Source organism: Tenrec ecaudatus, chromosome 13 (genome assembly GCF_050624435.1).
Source record: "Tenrec ecaudatus isolate mTenEca1 chromosome 13, mTenEca1.hap1, whole genome shotgun sequence".
NCBI classification, from domain to species: Eukaryota; Metazoa; Chordata; class Mammalia; order Afrosoricida; family Tenrecidae; genus Tenrec; species Tenrec ecaudatus.
Window position 1 is genome coordinate 73004450 of NC_134542.1, and position 21020 is coordinate 73025469.

General features: G+C 43.6%; 1 pseudogene; it reads right to left on the reverse strand.

Annotated features, from left to right (window-relative positions):
- Positions 1–8461: 8461 nt before the first annotated feature.
- On the reverse strand, positions 8462–8831 carry LOC142424003 (microtubule-associated protein 1 light chain 3 beta pseudogene; annotated as a pseudogene).
- Positions 8832–21020: the final 12189 nt, after the last annotated feature.

Sequence of the window (21020 nt, forward strand, 5' to 3'; positions counted from 1 at the left end):
AGTGACAGTCTGCTAAGGGAACTTCTGGGGAAGCCTTTGCTTTCCTGACAAAGAGACAACCTGGCTGCCCCCTCCCTGCGCCCACTCTCCTTCGAGCACACACACTTTGCTGCCCTCCGCAACAGCCATGTGGTGATCGGGATTTGACAACCTTGAGAAGGAAAGCCCACAAGCGAACGGCTGTGGGAGAGAAAGATAGAAAAGAAGCTTCATCCAATTCACAAGAGAAGGTAGAAATTAATATGAAGAAGAAGAAGGAGTGAGAACTTAGCTACTACTCCCATTGCCGTTTAACTGGGCCACACAGCCCTCACCTATTTGTAGACTTGCTACATGACGCGTAGTCAGTCCCCATTTAGGATGTACTGTGCTTCCACGGCTCCCTTCTAAGTTTGCTCTGCTATAACGGGGTACCCCTCAACACAACCAGAGTCCCCCCCAAAGCTATATATTTATAAATATATATATTTTGAACAAGATCACCTTATCACCTCCATTACATGTAACACATTTGCCAAATCTGAGCTTCCATTCTTGGAAACATTTTTTCAAACTCATCTGTTTGGGTAGCTGATAGCATATCCCTCATTTTTTTCTCCATCTCTTCTATGTCATCAAATCCCTGTTCTTTCATGTCCCTCTTCATTCACAGAATCCAAAAAAAGTCACACAGAGCAAGGTCAGGTGAGTCAGGTCTCTTGCGTGGGGCAAGAGAGGCATGCTATTTTTCTGCCCCAAACCGGCAAACTGAGATCGTGTGGGAGCTATAAATCAGGCCTTTTTGTCACACACTATTACACAATCTTTTTAGAACCTCTAAATAGAAAGCCTGACTAACAGTCCGACCTGGTAGAATGAAATTCAAATACACTGTGAGTAGACATTTTTGTCCCTTCGGGAAGTTGACTGATGTCCAGAACAAAGTTTATCATCAATCGACATTTCACCTTTTTTGAAACAAGAAAGCCACTCATACACTCGAGGTTTTCCCAAGCGCTGTCCTTGTAAACAGTGCTCAGCATCACAACAGTTTCTGTGGCATTTCACCCCCGAGCAAAACAAAATTTCAGAGCCCCACTCCGTTCTTTTAAATCTGCCATCACAAAAAATGAGGTGCAAGTGAAACTGCTTTTATGAAAAAAAAAAATTCACCGTGACCAGAGAGAACCTTCCCAGGTGACACCACTGAGTGCACTAACTCGGAGCAAGTTGCTGGATGCTCGCCTAGTGGGAAAATGCAGACTATGAAAGCTCTGCTCTTCCCAGTGTAATTACAGTTTTGTGGGTGTGGGTGTGGGTGTGGGTGTGGGTGTGGGGGTATCCTCTTATAAGTTGGATACTCCCTTTTCTTTTCCTTACTTTATTTTTTGTCATTGATTATCAATAACTTTATAAATCTGACTGTTGGCGGCTTTGGGTTGGAAACATTACATATACACTTAGATAGTTTTCATACATACATAGACACATACATACAAAATGACATCAGTCATAAAACATGTATGGAGAAGGATGACCTGTGAAGTTTGTCAATTGTATTAAAAACCCCACCTGTGGACGATTCTGGGTCATCTGAATTTTCCCTGGGAACAGGGATCACGTTTCTAATCAGCAAATTCAAGAGAGCTGTCTAAATTTTCCTGTTCTATTTTTGATCAGCCGTTTCCCAGTAACATCTCAGTGCTCCTCAAATCCGCCTTTCATCTTTAATAAAGTAATGAGCATTTGGTCCCAGGTTGGCAAGCAGCTGGAGTCCCTGATTTAGTTTTAAGGAAACGCTAGCAAATCACTTCACTATAAACATTTTTGACACGTTCTCTCTGCCTCTTCCTCACTGTATCTTCTTCATCAATTTTTTTCCTTTTCAAAATCTAAGTTCTGATCTGTCCATCTCCCCTCTTCATGATCTCTGATCTGTTCCCCATCAAGTTCTAATGTCAGCATTATTGCTGTATGGACAGTTTTCCCACTGATCTCTTTCATCGTGTTAACCTGATCGAATGCTTGGAGCATGTTCATATTACTCAGTAATCTTTCCCATAATACCTGCATGCATTTTTCCAAAACTTCCACCCTGGCAGATTCACTGTCACAGATACACTGCTGGTCGTGTGATATGTAATACCTTGAATACATCGTAACTTGGGGACTACTTTTATTGATTAAACAGCACTCTGCAATGTTTCCCTTGTAAATTGCAATCAAAGACATTCATAATGGATACAAGGTAAAAGGATAATGTATAACATAATTTGTGTTTCTGTGAAATTTCAGGGTTAAATGCATATCCTAAAATATTATTTATAAGGAAACAATGAGAAAAGGTAGGTTTCTTCTGGAAGTTCTTCCTCTGATTAAAATACATTGGTTTTTAGCAAACGAAACCTTATAAGTGATAAACAGAGAACAGCTGTCAGTGATACCTTATAGGAAAGTCTTATGATCTTTACTAGTTAAAATATTCTAAAAGTAGATATATTAGTTGATATAAAATTATGTTTTAAATTGGAAAGAAAGAAAACTATGGTATAATCATTCTGAAGCATAAATAACAAATGCTAGTGATATATGACTGAAGATGAACGAAAATGATTTGGGGAAAATTTTTATAGTAAATATTAAGTGATGTTGGCAATTAACACATATAGTTTTACCAGCTGTCCTCACATTTGTCAATTGCACTGTGCTGAGAGTTACATGGAACATTCTTTTTTTTTTTTAAGTTTGGCAGCAGTTTAATTTCTTGTTCCTGACTAATTTACTCTCCCACATTAATATTTTGTTCCCCATGCTAACTTGGTTGTTTTAGGGTACTTTCCTTACTGCTATTTTCAATTTAGACACAATTTACCTGTGGATTAACTAAACTATCTATTTTTTTAATCTCATAAATCTCTGAGTTTTATGTTGCTATGCCTAAGGAAGACTTTTAACACAAGCAAGTCTTACCCACACTGTTTGTTTTCAAGATCATGATCAGAAAGTTCATTTATCTTCTCTGTTTATTTATTTTTATTTTTTATTTTTTTGAGGGATGAGGAATCTGGATAGATTTTATTTTATTTTTAAAGAAACACACTATATATATGTATACAGCTCATCTCAAGAAATGAAATCAGCAACAATATATTGTTAAACCTTCCATATATATGATTTTCTTTCTCTCCTCCCTCCATTCTTTTTTTTTTAAACAATTTATTGGCGCTCATACAATTCTTATCACAATTCATACATAAACATACATCAATTGTATAAAGCACATCTGTACAGTCTTTGCCCTAATCATTTTTTTCTCCTCTTTTCTTTTTTTTACATTTTATTAGGGACTCATACAACTCTTATCACCATCCATACATATACATACATCAATTGTATAAAGCACATCCAATGTTTATTTCTTTTTAAATAGGACTTTCTGTATTTAAAACAACTGTGTTCATTACAGTTTTCCAAGCCTGAAATGCTTGGTTATTTACTAAATGCATAAAGATCAGATCCGATTCAGAAGTGCCAAAGACATTCCGTCAGTGTGCCCTCGTGATGTTGTTTGTGGGTCGCACATTGGGCTGCTCGCCACAAGGTCAGCAGTTTGCAACCACCAGTTACTCAGAGAGAGAAAGAGGAGGCTTTCTACTCCCCTACAGAGTCACCATCTCAAACTCACAGGGCTAATTCAACTGTGTCCTGTAAGGCCAGTCTGAGTCTGAATGGACTTGATGGCAGGGAGGCATCCCTTTGACATGAATATTTAGTCACAGTATTAGTTTGGATTGTGCAACACAAAAATATGGGAAAATTAGCCTAAGTCTTTCTGAAATGTTCCTGCTAAGTTATGACATAGAATATGTCTTATTGAAGCAGAAGGGATATTTGAATAGGAACTGACATGAGTTTTCTGGCTCACCTTTACTAGAAAATATTACTCGCAAGAAAAATGCTTTCTCATATCTGTGAGAATACTCAGTGAAGGGTCGATTCATTATGTGTCTTTAAAAATCATTATATAATACTGTTTAAAAATAACATGTTCAACGGCAATAGAACCTAAGATGATTCTAAAGTGAAACAGTCATCAATATGGTGGCGAGAAAGCAACGGAAGCCATAGCATCAGTCACACGTAGTTCTTGTCAGAGTCACTGTTTCCGTCATAGAGAGAATTCGTGCTTCTCCCTCTCCTCAGCCTGTAAGAGCTACAGGGGCGGGATTTGAGTAGTCCTCCATGTGTAGCATCTAGCAGAGTGCCTGGCACAGTCTGACAGCCCATACATATTTGTGAAACGACTGGCATCGCTCCTCATGTCAAAACATGCCATGATTACCCATAGTATAATAATTTAGCACAAATTCCTCAATCGATGTCTATCTATTTTTTTATGCTCACTCTGTATACATCTGGTTCCCCGGTGCTGTCCCCCGTAGGGCTATGGGTCAGTGAGAGATGTCGTGTCTTGTAGTGGGGTTGGCCATATGCTCCTCTCTATGCATTGGCTGCTCTGAGCAGGGATATCGTCCTCAAGGCTTGGTGGGCCAGGATGTGCTCTACTCTCTCTTCCTCCCCCTTCATTTCCTCCTGTGTGCTCTGATCAGATATGTCCCTCTCCCTGAGCTGTGGCTTCAGTGCTGTCCTCTGAAGTGAATTCTTCTCGGGGGAGGTGGGGTAGCTGTCTTCATAGTAGAGATTGTGGCCAGCCCCTCAGACCTCTCTATTGGTTCCCTGCTTCATGCCAGTATGAGCAACTCATCTCTTAAGCCACAGTGCCATCAAGGATTCCTGGTCCTCGATCATCACCATCATCATCATCTTAGGGCCCCACTGTTTTTCACTTGGGACACTTGGAAAAATTTGTAACCCCCATTTAAGCTTTCCAGTAAAGACTTGTGATCTATTTCTTACCAGAGTATTTAATGCCCTATACATTCCTCATTGGGTTAATAGCAGTGATTGTTATTTCTGGTTATGGACTTAAAATGCGTACAGCATATTAGTCAATGCATCTACCAACTGAAGCTTACATCTATCCTGACATTTTCACCTAAACCACTGTGTCTTAAGTGCAAGATAGGGTTTTACAGCATCTTCATCACAGGGCAAGGAGTCATGGTAGCCAGTAAGTAGGTTATGTGTTGGATTGCTAACTACAAGGCCAGCAGTTCAAACTCCTAAGCTGCTTTGCTCAAGAAAGTTGAGGCTTTTTGTTCCCATAAAGATGATTTACAGTCTTGGGAACTCAAAGGTGCAGTTCTAACCTATCCTAGAAAGTCACTGTTTGAATCGGTTTACAGCCATGAGCTTGGAGACATAGTAGGTGGTGTAGAAGTCCGTCAAGGGCATGCACATTAATTAGCGGAGCCCCAGAGTGGGGAGAGTACCACTTAAGGAAGTTTCAATAGTCTATTAGCCATTTTCTTGATTCTAATTTAAATAATTTGGAGTTCTCATAACACCGGGAAGCTTTGAAAAGTAGGATGTTTATACAAAAGGAGTGAAAAAGAAACCATTCTTGGCATTTGGCAAAATGTTCTTTTTAAAGAACAGCATGATTTTATAGCCCCTTGCTGATTAAAGAAAGCTTATTAGATATAAATGAGAAGCATGTGCTTGTGGTGCTGCTGTACCCAGAGGATTCTCGTTAAGCAAAGTCTAAACTTTTAGAGTATTTGAAATATACCCAGTTGGGCAGTTAATGGGCCTTCTTCAACTTAAAGCGGAGAATTGGTACAAGAAAGAAAAAAAAAATTTGTACCAAAAAGTTAGGGAGGAAGGAAACATGAAGTCTTCCCCAGTGTTCCCATTCCAATGCTTTTCCGGAGTTATCTTTGAAGAAGCGCGGCTTCACTTCCTTCCCTGAAATTGCTTTCTCGCACAGCACATTATTTGTGAGTGTCACCAATCAATCCTTGGATTTCTTCACAAGATGAAAGACCAAGATTGAAGATGGAATGCATCTTACTTCAGTCCCACAAATGCAGGCATCAGCAGTGTATAAAGGCAAGTGAAAGATAAAATACATTTGTTTTTCCATCTGTTAAGACACAGCTAAAACATTTCCCCCATTTTTCCTTAATCTTCTGTTTCCTGGCAACACATGGCAAAAAATTCTCAATTAGCCACATCTTTCATAATTCTTGACTCTAAAACCAATATCCTGTGTGCAGCTATTGTACAATCACACCAAAATGTTAACAATCTATTATTTAGGAGTCCTGGTTATACTTAAAGTTCTGCTTTAAATATTCAAATGAAGAAGCCATGTTCCTGTTGGTCAAAGGAGCAATGTATGGAGATAGTTTTGTGTCATAGCTCATTCTCTTCCTGAATTTTCTAGAGAATTCCTGCCTTCCTCATTGTGCTGACTGTAGAAATAGGGGGTTTTGAATTTTGGCATGACATCATGTTTCATAGACTATAGTACTTGAGATTCTTTGTATGAAACAAAAATGATATGAACTGTTGAATGGAAAATGTATGTGCTCTGTGAATCTTTACCAAATCCACAAAAAAGGTTTTAAAACATTAATAAGTTTTGTTTTAATATTTTTGAACATTATTCCAAAGTGTATTCTGAAAACAAAATATTGTATTGCTTAACTGTTCCACTTGCTGTCATTCTATGAATGGGATGGAGATTGTTGTTATGTTGCTAGGTGCCAAAGAGTGGGTTCCAGCTCACAGAGACCCTAAGTACTGCCCTATCTTTGCCAATCACACAGGGGACGTGAGCCCATCATTGCATCCACTTGTCAATCCAGCTTGTTGAAGGCCTTCCTTTTATTCACTGACCCTTTTTCTGTTTTTACCAATCCTGGGGTCCTTTTTCAGGGACTGGTCTCTCCTGATAGCATCTCCAAAGCCCATGAGACAAAGTCCTGCCGCCAGTACTTCGAAGGAAGGAGCGAAGGAGCGCTCCAAACATCCAAACTCACTGCTGTTAACTCATAAGGGCAGAGCATTACTGCCCCGGGGGCGGGGGGAGGGGGAGGGGGGCGAGGCAGGGTATCCCGAGACTGGAAACTTTCAAGGAGTATAAAGTCTGCCTTTCTCCTGAGGATTGAATAAGGGTGTCTTTAGATCGCTGGCCTTACCGTCAGTAGCACAATGCATAGCCCACTAACCCACCGGGGTCCTCTGAAAGAGCATTTGAGATAAGGAAAGTGGAAATTGCCAACAAATGTCTGAAGACATAACAGACTTCCTTGCACTTTTTCAGCTCTGTGATCTACAGGAGCTCTGGTGGTGTAGTGGTTGCACACATTGGTTTGCTGCTTACAAGGTCGGAAGTTCAAAGCTGCTCCTTGGAAGAAAGAGGAGGCTTTCTACTTCTGTAAAGAGTAACTGTCTCAGAAACCCACAGGTCAGCTCTGCTCTACCATCATCGTCCTTTATTGTTACTGCGAGTTGGTATTGATTCGACGGCAGTGAGGCTTTTTGTTAGTTGTTTATCTTTGAGCTTCTCAAGGAACTTCTCTGAGGCTGAATCTGAGAGATCGCACAGAAGTGTTCTGGGGTCTGGACTCCTGGTGGGATCGTGGGCTGTGAGTCGGGCTGCTAACCCAGTTGGAAACCACCAGCCCCTCTGCAGGAGAGAGACCAGACATTTTCCTCCCCTAAAGGGTTACAGCAGGGTGCTCACACTTTGTCAGCATGCGAGCTACTTATAAAACGATCAAGTCAAAATAATCAAAACATATATTTATTTATTACATACATTTATTCACAAATTCATTGAGAATCCTTTATATGTACCTTGCATAACCGCATGAATCCATATTGCACAACACAACACAATTATAATGTACATTTTTGTCACGACCTGAGTTTACTCTGATGACTTGCACTAAATGGAATGAGCCAGGGATGCATAGTCGGTACAGTAGCTGCTGACAGCCAGCCCCCAGCACACTTCCAAATGATCATGAGTCATGGTGGAACGGTACTTGGACTTAATGATCTTGATGTGGGAAAAGGCTGACTCACATAAATAAGTAGAGCCGAATAACGTAGTCAAGGAGGTAGCACATTTTCTCATGTTTGGGTACTTTCACTCTGTGAGTAAGTTCCAGAACTTCTCATGCGCTCTGGACTTGAGCTGAATGTCAGCTTGTTGTGTCAGAATCTCCCATTCCATATGAAAGTGATATGCTTTGTCTTCTTACTTGGTGCAGCTCCCGACTCATTTTAATACCCTTTCTTACGTTTTTTTTTTAAGGGTAACTCCAATGTCTATTTTATTGGCAACTTAAAATGCAAAGCGCTTTATTTGTAAACCTAACATCTGGGTTAAATAAGAATAGTCTGCTGAAGCTGAGGGCTTGCACCACGCTACAACTCCCAGTGGGCGGGACCCCGCAGCGGCGAGGGCCTGCGCTCAGAGGAGCTGGCCGACCGACCCGTGCTAACATCCCTTTCCTTCCCCGCCCCTTGGTAAGGGGTGACAATTCTGGAGATGGTTTGGTCGGTCTTAGGCAGCCGGCTTCATGCCAGACGTCTCCCGGGAGGCATAGACCTTGTGCAGGAAGCCGTCTTCATCCCGCTCGCTCTCTCAGAAATGGGCGTGGACCCGCTCCCCGTGTGGTGGCCGCTAACCAGCAGGGAGAAGGCCTGGTTGGCGTTCAGCTGCAGGCGCCTTCGTATGATTTTGATGAGCTCGCTCATGTTGACGTGATCGGGGACGAGAAACTTGGTTTTCTCCAGCACAGGAAGCTGCTTCTCACCCTTGTATCTTTCTATTATCACCGGGATTTAGTAGGATGTTGTTCTCGGATAAGCCGGACATCTTCCACTCTTTGTTCGAAGGAGCAGCGCTCCTTGAAGGTCTTCTCAGACGGCATAGCGCAGGACGGTGATGGCGGGGTCAGACGGTAGCTCCCTTTCTTACGTTTCAGAGAAAAAAAAAAACAAGGTCTAAAAATTGGCGATAACTTGTCAGTTTTGCTGTACTTAGCGCAGTTGTTTGCACATGCGTTTGACACCAAAGATTGCATCTGATTGGCTGTGCTGTAAATTAATTGACAGGATTGATGATAGGCTTACATCTATTTTTTTTAATGCCATGCGATCTACCCACACTACATTTGCGATCAACTAGTAGATCGCGATCAACCCCTGCTTTACAGTCTCAGAAACCCACCGGGGCAGGTCTACTCGCTCATAAGGCAATTCATTATGAGTCAGACTTGAGTTGCTGGCAGTTTTTCTGTTTTGAGTCTACAGAATCATTTTGAGTGGTAATCGACTAGATGGCTTTTGGCTTGGTTTGGTTTTGGTAATGTACATTCTACTCTGAGCATCCTTCCCTGGCACAGGGGTCCAAGGGCATGATTCTTTCTGCCTCCGCATTCCAGCTCAACCAGGAAGTGAAATGTTCTCAGTGCAAAAGCATCACAATGGAATACAAGTTATTTCCTTAACATCCAAAGCATTTATCATGTTCTAATGTGTGTGCGTGTGTGTGTGTGTGTGTGTGTGTGTGTGTGTGTGAGAGAGAGAGAGAGAGAGAGAGAGAGAGAGAGAGAGAGAGAGAGAGAGAGAGAAAGAGAGAGACCGAGACCATAGGCCCCAGGATCAAGGACCTGCTGCCCCCTCACTCTGGTTTCATAGATGTTTTCCTGGTCATCTTTCTCACTGACCGTTGAGATTTGGGTCAAGATGGTGAAGTGGTTGTCTCATGCAACTGAAAAGTGTATGTGGAGGAAGGGGATACAAGGAATGCATGTTGTCATGAATGTCAGTATCATCAGAGAAAGCACACATAGCACATGGCTTGTGAGTGACACAATTTCAATAAGAAATGTCAAAAGCATCTTGCAGTTTTCAAGAGACCAGAGGAAACTCTTAATGGCTACGTCTTCTGCACCAATTTTATGTTTTTCGCTACAGAATGTCTTATAGTGGATACTAATTCAGGTTGACAGACCCAGGTTGTCCAAGATAATTAATATAAAATATTTTTTATTTCTAGATCTACACCTAACTTTAATTTCTTTCTCAAAACTCTATTCCACTGGGTAGTAGAAACGAAGTCTGTTAAGTCTGCATCCTATAGATCCTCCCTAGTACAAAATAGCCCTTAGGGAGGGGCTGGAGGCTGTTTTCTATGTGAGACAATTGTCATATCCAAGTCAGTGTAGCAGCCAGGCTATCCTGTGCTGATAGTACATTCTGGCCCAAATGGATTTTCTGATCACGACCCACATAGTTTGCCATGGTTCCCTGTCATCTGCACAGTTTGAGATGTCCTGCTTCTCTGCATGTTATCTAAAAGGAAGATTGGCAGACAGTTTTCTGTAAAGAGCAAGATAGTGTATATCTTAGGCTCTGAGGACTATTTGGCTCGCTCTCCTAACCACGGAACCGCCATTGTCCTGTGGATGTAGACTACATAGATAAGTGAATGGGTGGGGCTTTGTCCCATTGAACTCAATTTCCAGTGAAACCACGTTCACTTGCATTAGAAAACGTTTCCCTTTTACTCTTTGGGCTGTGGGGCATCCAAGGCCTGTCTGTTATTGAAAAGAGCTTTTTTATACTTACCAATCATAGGGCAGGGAGGCTGCTGGGGGCTTACTGCTCTCCAGCACAAGGTCTGTGAGTCTAGTACCTCTTTTAGGCTCAGATTTCCCATCACCAATCTGTGTCATGAGGACCCATGGTCAAGGGCACAGTGCTGCCCATCTCTTTCTACGGAGCTGGCAGCACATGGAGCTAGCAGCTGTGCTGTCCCACAAGAAGAATGCTTACAGGGCTTCTTCTCAGGTGAGCCTCCAGGAATGGCTTTTGTTTTTCTCCATCTCGTATTTTTAAAATGAAGATTTGGGATTGGAATAGAGCACTGGTTCAGACGAGCACATCTTCTTCCAAAGGCATGGCTCAGGGCACATATTTTGTGGAGCTCCTTCAAGGCTTAGACTCCTAAGGTTCCAACAAACGTAAGCTTTTGCATCACAATGGCGTGTGTCTCTGACTAAGGAGGGTGCAAAGGATACACACAGGTCAAGGTGCTCTTGTTCTTGTTGTGAGACCAACTGTAGCGGAGAGAGGTAGTGCATTTCTATATCAGGTATCTTTTGCTTATAAAAACTCCCTCTAGATTCAGTGGCTTCAAAGAAAAATAAATGAGTACTTCTCATGCATTTGTGAGATGGTCAAGTGATTCTCTTGCCTGTGTTTGAGGATAAGGTTGAATTCAGGTGGCAGGTCACCTGGGGCCTGGGCTCAGTTGGGACATCTGAGACAGCTGGGTTTTTCTTCCCGGGTTTTGCCTGGCAAAGTTGTCTCAGGGTACCATTCCATGTGACAAAAGATCGCATCTCCCAACTTCCAACGGTTAAAGCAACGCACACAGCCATTCCAGGTTCCCAGCGTGAGAAAATAGATAAGCCTCTTTTGATGGGAAGAGCATCAAAGTCACATCGCAAAAAAAGCAGGCCTCCTGGGTGTAGTCAAGTTTTATTCTCCACCACTTTAACCAAGGGCAAAGTTGCTGGTGAGGACAACCTTTTGGTCTCTACCCTGGTAGTCACCTGTAGGTAAATACACCTCAAACACCTTTATGAGGGCATGAGAGTAATGCCTGTCTGGATGTTAACTTCTGTATGTTTTGCCACGAATAAAGGTAGCCTGCCAAAAGGCCAGGTAGGACTGATAGGTAGCACAGAGTCCATTCAGCGAAGGAAAGGGCCATCCACTTGTGAAGCAGTTCCTGTGTCTATGGGGCTGTCTCTGCCGAGGGACATTTTTTTCCCCTAAACCACAGAAAGCTGTTAGAGGCCCTGTTGATTACTATCTTTCTTTAACGAAATACACACTGCATCCCGATAAAGCCTATGAACTTCACTATATTGCTTATGCAGTTATTTCAAAGCCACACAGAGCGGTGGTAGGAGAACGAAGGAAGAGAGATGGGAGGTTGTTCCTGGATTCATTCTTCTGGCTCCTTACTTCTCCAACCTCTGAGGCAGATGCTCCCCCTAAAGATTCCGTCGAAGTCTTCACAGGAGTTACAACCCGGACATTTCCTTCACTGAAGAAAATGTAGTGGCTCAGTGTCTGGTTGCTCACTGGACGGTGGGCAGTTTGCATCCACAAACTCCTTTTTGGGAGAAAGATGCCAATCTGCTTCCACCAAAATCTGCAGCCCTGGGACACTGATGGAGCAGACCTGCTCTGTCCTGTAGGGTCACTGTCAGATGAAATTGATTCACTGGCAATGGGATTCTTCACGGGAGCACACTGCCACATCTTTCTCCTGGGGGTTTCACTTGCTGCCCTTTCAGTTTGGTAACCGGACCCTTACCCATTGCACCACCAAACTCCCTGCCATTAAATTGATTCAGACTCATAGTGACCCATTAGGATAGGGTAGTACTGCCCCTGCGGGTTTCCGAGTTTGAGACTTATAAAAGGAGTAGGAAGTCTTGTCTTTCTCTTGGAGCAGCTGGTGGTTTTGAATTGCTGTCTTTGTGTTTGGCCGCCGAATGCATGACCACTCTGCACTAAGAAACTAAAACACAGCTCATTGTCATCGAGTTGCCGCTGACTTACAGCAGCCCCGTAGGGCAGGGTCAAGGTCCCTGTGGGTTGCTGAGATGAACTCTTTGCAGGAGTAGAACCCCCATCTCTCTCCCAAGGGCTCCCACATGGCACCCGCAGGCCTCCTAACATACAGCTGTTCAGTGCCATAGTCAGTTCTGACTCATAGTGCCCCTTCATGCGACGGCAAACACCGCCCAGTTCCCCACCATCTTCACAATGGCCGTGATGTTTGAGCCCATTGCTGCAACCACTGTGTCCATCCATTGAGGCTCTTCCCCCCTCCCCCCACCTCTCTCTCTCTCTCTCTCTCTCTCTCTCTCTCTCTCTCTCTCTCTCTCTCTCTCTCTCTCCCTGTTACCCAACCTGATACGATTTTCCGGGGAGAGGCCCCTTCTGATAAGCCTGAAAAAAGTATATTTCCCTAATATATTCCTTCCAGAATGCATGATAATAGGCTCTCTCTTTTTAATCTAATGATAATAATGCTATTTCTTTTGGTCTGATATACTATACTCATTACATCAAAAGAGCATCCCTGGCCTCGTATTGCTAGAGTAATTTAAGAAATTATCCTAAATTCCCTGCCAATGAATGATACCATTCTCGCTGTAGCCCTCTCTTCAGCACAGCGGACTGGAGAGTGGGTAAGAGTGATGGGAGGGAGAATGCTTCCTCAAAGCCACTGCAAGTGGAGTGAAGACATATCAAGGTGATTTGGACTGACTCAAGCACACTTCCGAGTCCCTTGCTTGTGCCAATAGTTAATGCACTTGGTTGCTAACTGCAAGGTTGGAGGGTCGAGTTCATCCAAGGCACCTCAGAAGAAAAGTTGGGGTATCTACTTCTGGGAAAAAAAATCAGCCATGGAGACCTAGAGAGTACTCCCGGGGCCCCATGAGTCAGAATTAACTTTGTGGCAATGGTGATAGCGAAGGAGGCTTCATGGGAGACTGTGACCGCCAGTTGGGCTGGAGGGAATTTGGAGAGGTGTCATGGGGTCAAAAGCTCCACTAGAGGAGATACACAGATTTTCAAAGATCTGAAACTCAGTGTGGTATATTCAGGGGAGGCTAAGCTATCTGGCTTTTCTGAAATAGTTGGTGTAGTCCCTGTCCATGCGGACAGCTCTCATGTTCTCTAAAAAAGAAGGCACCCTTTACTTAAAGCTTTGGTAATTAGGGGGAAGCTTGTCGAAATTGAAAATGCTAAGTTGGTAACATGTTTTTCTACTACGTTTCTTGTGGTAAGAAGTCTCTGACGACATGAGCATGGCTTAGGATTTTGGCTAATTGACACAGTCACAAGAAGATGGTGATACATGTTTTAACAGATGAGAATAAGTGTGATTGTCTCAGCACTGCTTGTATAATCAAGATGTGAAGCAATCTTCATTGCCCTGTGCTAAATGAGTCATTATATATGCCCATACAAAGGGGTGCTAGGCAGCCACTAAGAAATGTAAAAATGAATTTACCTATATGAAAAAATATATTAAGTCAGAAAAACTGGCTACAACAAAGCCAGTTACAAAGATGATCTAATTTTTATTATAAAAAACAGAAATATCTCCATCTCTCTCCCTATTTTTCATCCTTCTCCCCTCACTTCTAAAAAAGACACCAAAAAACCCAACAACACATAATTATCTGGAAAGACATACAAAGAAATAGATCTGAAGGGCACTGATTCCTCTTGATGTGGAGACTTTTGGGTATTTCAAAACTGCTTACTGTATTTTCTGTAATGAACACGAACTACTTTTTAATAACAAAATTTTCTTTCTTTTTTTTTTAACCGAAAAAGAGATCAATTTAGGAAAAGTGAGTCAGGGATACAGAGGGCACTGCAGCTCTGAGATCAACATTGGCCTGTATTATCGCCATATTTTCCCCACAAAATATCCTTTGTTCCACTGTCAGAATTTAGAGCTAGCTACATCAGTTATTAGCCTGACTCAGCATGGTATTTGTTTGCTCTTATGCTACTGCTTAAAAGCTTGAAACTCTGCACTCTAGTCAATCCATTTCATCAAATATTTATTAAGCACCTACTATGTGCCAAGCATTAGAGATACAAGATTAACAAGACATTTCTCTGTTGCAGCTGAAGCCAGTAAGTGTCCTGTAGAAATGTGAACTTCTTTGAAAACCTCAGCCTATTGTTTGGATGCTCTTTAGGGCAGAAAACAAAACAAACAGAAGTAATGCTCATACAAAATAGCAGCGCCCCCTCCCCCCCAAACCCTTCATCCTAAAATGGACTGTTGTTTTCACTCCTTTAATTCTTGAAAAAGTTTCCCAAACAATGTGAGGTTTTGCTGAACTGTTTAAAAAACCCACATTGTTGTGGCTCTTCAGTATGACACCGGCACTTTTCTCCTTCTGCATTAATAGACTCTCAATTCTTTTCACAGAAATTATTTCAATCTGTTCAGTCTGGGAGCCAAATCCCTCTGTTTGACTTTGAGATCCTGACTCTAAAGCCACAGGAGCCAAAACTGCTTTTAAAAAGCTACCCCAGGCCATATGTGTCAAATGGTCAGTTCTGAGGCCTGGGTAGCCAGCAGTTAAACAATTAATAAACCAAAAAATATCTAAAAGTTGGGCTGAATGAATCAGAACAATGTTGCTATGTCATATATTCCAATAAAATTGGATGGGTTAGAAATGTGGTGTCAGTTAAGTAATTTTATGTTTCTCATTTTTGTGTTTCATCAATCATAGTTTGTTTGATTTTTAATCCAGAAGGCATTTTGGTTTTGTTTTTTTTTTGTCTAGAAATCCTCTTGGCACATAATGTAAAAGACTTAGAGATCACCCTGTGCCATTGTTTTCTTTTGTAGAAAAGTTAAGAGAGGTAATTTGGATAAGTATGAATGGTTTTGCACAATCCTACACAACACAGGTGTGAGCAAACCGTGAGGATGCTGCAGTTTAGGTTCCAGACTGCACTAGCTCCAGGAAGTGAGCCATATGTATGTTCTGGGTTTCCCAGTGCATGCAGGAGTTATGTTTACATTACATGTGACGCTATTGAAGGAGCTGTAGTGGTCTTGTGGGTTAGACACCGAGCTGCTTAACCTTTAACAGAGGTCGTTCTAACCTATCAGATGCTGTGAGAGAGAAAGATGAGGCTATCTGGTCCCTTAAAGAATTTTAATCTCAGAGATCCAGTACAAGGCTGCTCTGAGTTGGAATCAACTCAGTGTCAGTGAATTTGGGCTTTCTGTGGTTGTCTTTTAAGTGTGCAATGGCATTATGAAAAAGTTTGTAGTATCGTGAGAATTACCAAAATGCGACACAAAACACAATGTGATTGTATGATGCTGAAAAAATAGTGTCGACAGATTGCTACAGGGTTGCCCATGATGCTGAATTTGTTAAAAAAAAAAAATAAATCATAGTATCTGTAAAATGCAATAAGGTTCAATAACAGAGGTATGCCTGTACGGGAAAACTGGTAACTATGGGTATTTCCACCATGTCATCAAGTCCCAGTCCCTTATTCTTTTTTTTTTTTTTAGTCCCTTGCTTCAAAAATGTCTCCATTTTTGCTTGGTTAACCATTCACTAGGCCTATTATCTGTTCACAGGAGTAGGAAATATTGAGTTATTAATTGTATTTAAGTGTTTGGTGGTGTCATTTATTCAATTAAGCAAATACTTATTGAGCAGCTAGTAAGTGCCCATTTGTTTTGAGCATATCTTTGTGAACAGAGTAATAGTCAATGGAAATGACTGTTTTGTGACTAGTTCCGGGTTTCTAGCTATCTAGGTAGACACGTTGGCCTTATTTCTTTTCTGTGTATAATCTGTTCATTTTTCTATCTTAACTGCCATTATATGCTAAACATATACTATTAACATAAGTGTCTTCCCGAGGAGTATGTCTACATGCACTGCTTTATTTTATGAAGAAGTGCTTATTTTCCCTTTATAGAGAAAATGCTTCATTTCATAATTTTGAATAGAATGGTACTTTCAAAAACCTGTCTGATTCAATTTAGGGCATTAAACATTTCTGTGTATATTTCTCCTTGGCCTGAAATATTTTAATTGTATTGTGGAATAAAGAAATTTCATTAATTTTAAGTACTGTATATATTTGTGTATAAGCGAGTTTTTCAGCACATTTTAAATGCAGTCTTTGTGGTAAAATTAGGTGTCTCAGCTGATATTCGGGTTGGCTTATATTCGAGTATATACGGTATTTGCTTTCAGAATGGTATAAAAGAGTAAAAGTAATCTAGGCATGCCAGATTCAGAAACACAGCCCCCCCCTTCTTTAAGTGATCTCACTATAGTATTTATTGACAGCCATTGTTTAGTGACTTCTGATCATTTATACACATGTCTCTGTCCATTACTTCTCACGCAGCCTTTTGGCCCTCCTAGTTCTTTTCATACACCTGCCTCTGCGCCTCTTTTCAGTTGCACGTGCCTTTACTCATTTTGCTGTCAACACACGTTGGTCCTGGTCGTGTGGATTGCCGCTCTCTAGCCATCTGCTCTGTCTTGATCGTCAATGAAAAATTGTTGCTCTACCCTTGGTGGGAAACCAACATTCTGACAATCTTTCGCTCCTGCCTCATCCAGGAAGGGTGGTGGAAGGCAAGGAGTGCAGATTTCTTGGCTATAGGTTTAGGATTTCTTCCACATTCCCAAAGACTGCTACTCTGGTCTCTTTAGAGGCAAAACAGCAAAAGATGTTGCAGAACCTCTTAGAGGAGGAGAGTTTGCAAGTTATTGTTTTCAAGTCTGGACCCAAGGACAAACATTGCCAAATTAGCAGGATAATATGCATAAGCACTTCCTGAACTCTTTTGAGGAAGAGGGGAGCCTTAAAATATGCTTGTCAGAACTATTAAAATGTCACAACATATAATGGTTCCTTGATGCTAAACACAATATTAACTAACTAGATCAAGCTTTAGGCTTAGCTCATGGGTATAAAAGAGTTCTCTGGACACTTAACTAACGTCTTAGGCTAGCCAAGAACTAAAACTACAACCGCTGATACTTTATGAAACAAAGTTGCTAAATCTTACTTTTAAGGCATACTACAAGAATACTGCAATAAATAAGTACTACAAGAGTGTACCTTAAAAGGCCGGAAGAATGTCACAGATAAACTTGATACAAAACCCTGCCACCAGGTGATTAACCACTCCACTAAGTTTTCAGCTGTTACTTTATTCATGTTCCCGTGTACATTAGAGAGAGAGTCAAATAAAGAAATGAATCCATAGGGTTATAAAGGTCATCTTAAATCCGGGCTTAGGGTGTGACAATGTTTGTCAAACCGGTACAAAGAACGCTGAAACAGAAAGTTGTATTGTAAGTTTCATAAAAGGCGCTCCCCCCCCCCAAAAAAAGTAGCTTAAACTTGTTTGCTTTACAAAGAACAGCAAAACCTCCTATTTTTTTGAGCGCTCACCTTGCAGGATACATTTTTGAGTTTTGGCACAAACCCACAGTAGAAGTAAACCTTCCCCAGGAAACCGGTCTCTTTTCAAACACGGATAGAGGGTTGTTTCCCTGTCGTCGCCGGCTTTCTATCCGCCTGGGAGTTGGTTTGCATGAAGATCGCGACCAAGGGGAGGTGCGCCCCAAATTGGCGAGGCTCTACCAAATACCGGAGCCTCTTCTTTAGAAGAGAGAGGCCCCTCCTTTGAGCGCGAGGCGCCCCTACTAAGGCGCTCGCTGACAGAAACGGAAACCACGAGCTGCGCTGAAGTGAGTCAAGTGATGAAATCAAGCCTGCCTGCGAAGGAAGCTCACCCCATCGCTCACGGAACCCAACCGGGGACACACGCTGCCTGAAGCGTGCCCGAGGAAACCGCACGGGCCAACAGCTCTTGCTGCCGTCAGGCTCTGGTCCTCGGAGGCACTGCGCCCGGCCGGCTGGCAGCCAGCTCACCTCTTCATTCGGGCGGACTGCAGAGTCAGGGGAGAAGGGAAAGGGGGGTGCACTGTGCTCCCTAGTTCTCCGAGGACGCTGACCTGCGCGCCCTGGTTACAAAGTGATCCCTGCCTCGGGGGGCTCCTCCAGTCCCGACGGTTGCGGGCAGGGAGGGTCCGCGCGGCGCCGCGCGGGGTCGGAACGGCGTCCCCCGGCCCGCTCCGCGCGGCCGCGTTCGCACCTGGAACGTTCAGGTAGGGCTTGGGCGGGGCCAGCGGCTGTCGCGCAGGCGCGGGACGGGGGCCTCGCCCCTGCCGACGTCGCCGCCCGGAGCTCACCTGGGCGCCGCCCCGAGGAAGCGGAGCTCGGCTCAGCCTCTCCTGGCAACGCGGGAGGCCCGGCGGGAAGGCAGGAGGCGGCAGAGGAGGAGCTCGGCTGAAAGCAACTGTAGCGACAGCGACTAGAGCCGCCGCCGCCGCCACCTGCACCTGGCGCCCGGCCCAAGTCCAGCGCCCTTTCGGCCGCCGCTTCCTGCCGCCCAGCACACCTGCCAGGTAACGCGGCGAGCCGGGAGCGCAGGCTCCGGGGCTCGACTGTGACTCCGAGGGGGCGGCGGGACGCCCGCGGAGCCTCACGTGTTGGGGAGCGGGCTGAAGACCCAGTGGCCGGTTGGAGGTCGTCTCGAGGCAGTTCCAGGAGCCCTTGGGGGGGAGGCAGAGGGGCGCCCAGGGTCCGGGACAGGGGTGCTTGGAAGGGGGTCCCGCCACCCCTGTGCCCGCGGTGCCCTTGCTCGGAGACACGAGAAGAGCCGGGCCCGGGCCGAAGTCCTGGGTGCGTCCAGGGACCTGTCCGTGGGAGGGTCGCGGATAGGGACGGAGGAGGTGGCCCAGGCTGGCTTGAGGCGAACAAGTTGCCCGCCGCCTCCCCGCCCGCCCCGGGCAAGGAAGGGGCTGATTGTGCCAGGAGCCGCCCCCGCCAGACCCCAGACAGTCCCGGGCTGGAAACCGCGGCCGCCGGAGCCCTTTAAATGGGTTTCGAGCGGTTTGGACCAAGCTCTGCGGTCGGGAGGAGGACGTCCCCTTCTCTGTTTCGTCTCGGCTCCCCACTTTTCCGGGTGCCCTCTCACAACCAAAGCTTCGCCCACTTTCCGGTTTGATCGGGAAGAGTTATTTTCTTCGTGGCAGGAAGAAAGAAATCCAACCGCCGCGCACCAACCGCACACGGTGTCGTTAAAGAACCTGTTGACTTACCACCCTGAGCAGACTCATTGCTGTGGAACCCAGCGCGACCCTACAGGACGCTGCCCCTAGAGCAGACTGCCACCCCTTTCTAGGCAGGAGGGCTGGTGGCAGCGGAGCGCTTTAACCACGGTGCCGCCAGGGCTCCTACCTGATTGACTTGGGGACCTGTATATCTCCACTGTGGTTTGCCCCTGGCATATGACTCAGAGGTGCAAAAAAAAGAATAACTTAGGTGGTTTCAGGATCCTGCCACGTCGGAACCTGGGTGTGCCAGCCCCAAATACCTCTCTGCCTAATTAAGCTTTGCTTGAGTTTAAGGATTGAGGGTGAAACCGGTGCTTACCTTGTCTTTTATTTCCTTCTCTAAGTCCTCTAAGAACGATCACTGCTTATAGAACCACTTCCCATGCCCATTTTGCTGATCTTCGCAAAACCTTGTTGAAGCTAACCTCACTTATACAAGTTGCACTACATAATGAAGATCTTCATTTATGCTCAAATAAAGCCTAGTGTTTAAATGTCAGAAATTTACTGCATCCTAATTTGGTGTTTTTGAGCTGTAGGAAAATCTGTTGCTCCTTTTACAGATATCTATCTGAAAAATAATTTTTCTTTGTGGCTAAAATACATGAGATTAAAATCAGACCCTAGAATTAGATTTCTTTATATTTAACTTTTAATATCTGAAGACTGGCATCCATATTAAGTTTCAATATTGTTGGCTGTTTATTTGTACCCACCATCTTTTAATATTTTTATTGCTATAACCAGCACTTTTACATAAAATCTCTAATAGATGGTAGTTCCCCTACTTAGATTCATTTAGTTCTATCACTGCCAATTAAGAGAAAAATAATTAAAATAGTACATTTCACTTAAAATGCCCCAGGCAACACAGACAGCTATAAAGGTGCAATTAAGGGGGGAAACCCCCCCACTGCATAATAGAACATAATTGTTAATTATATTTTCAACCAGCCTTTCTCTGTTTTTCTCCGGAGCCTCACTTGCCCTCTTAACTTCTCATCATACAGAGAAATAAATGTGCTAAATACTATTTAAAAATTAGATGTAGGTGTTGCTCCCTGAGTTTAGAGTATTAAATTAATCTCCACTGGTTATTGAGCCAACCAGAAGTTATTAGACTATTTTTCACTATTATATCTAGAGAGAATGCAATGAGTGTGCCTCTGTTAATCTACCTGCAAATAGGGGGAAACACCTTAGCTTTCCTAGATCCTTAGGTAATGAGGCCTCACTCTGGCAATCTGAGATCCCCGCCTTCTCCCTCAGAAGATCCTGTCAGCCAGGTGATTTTTGAGAAAGTGAAGCCACCAGGAAGAG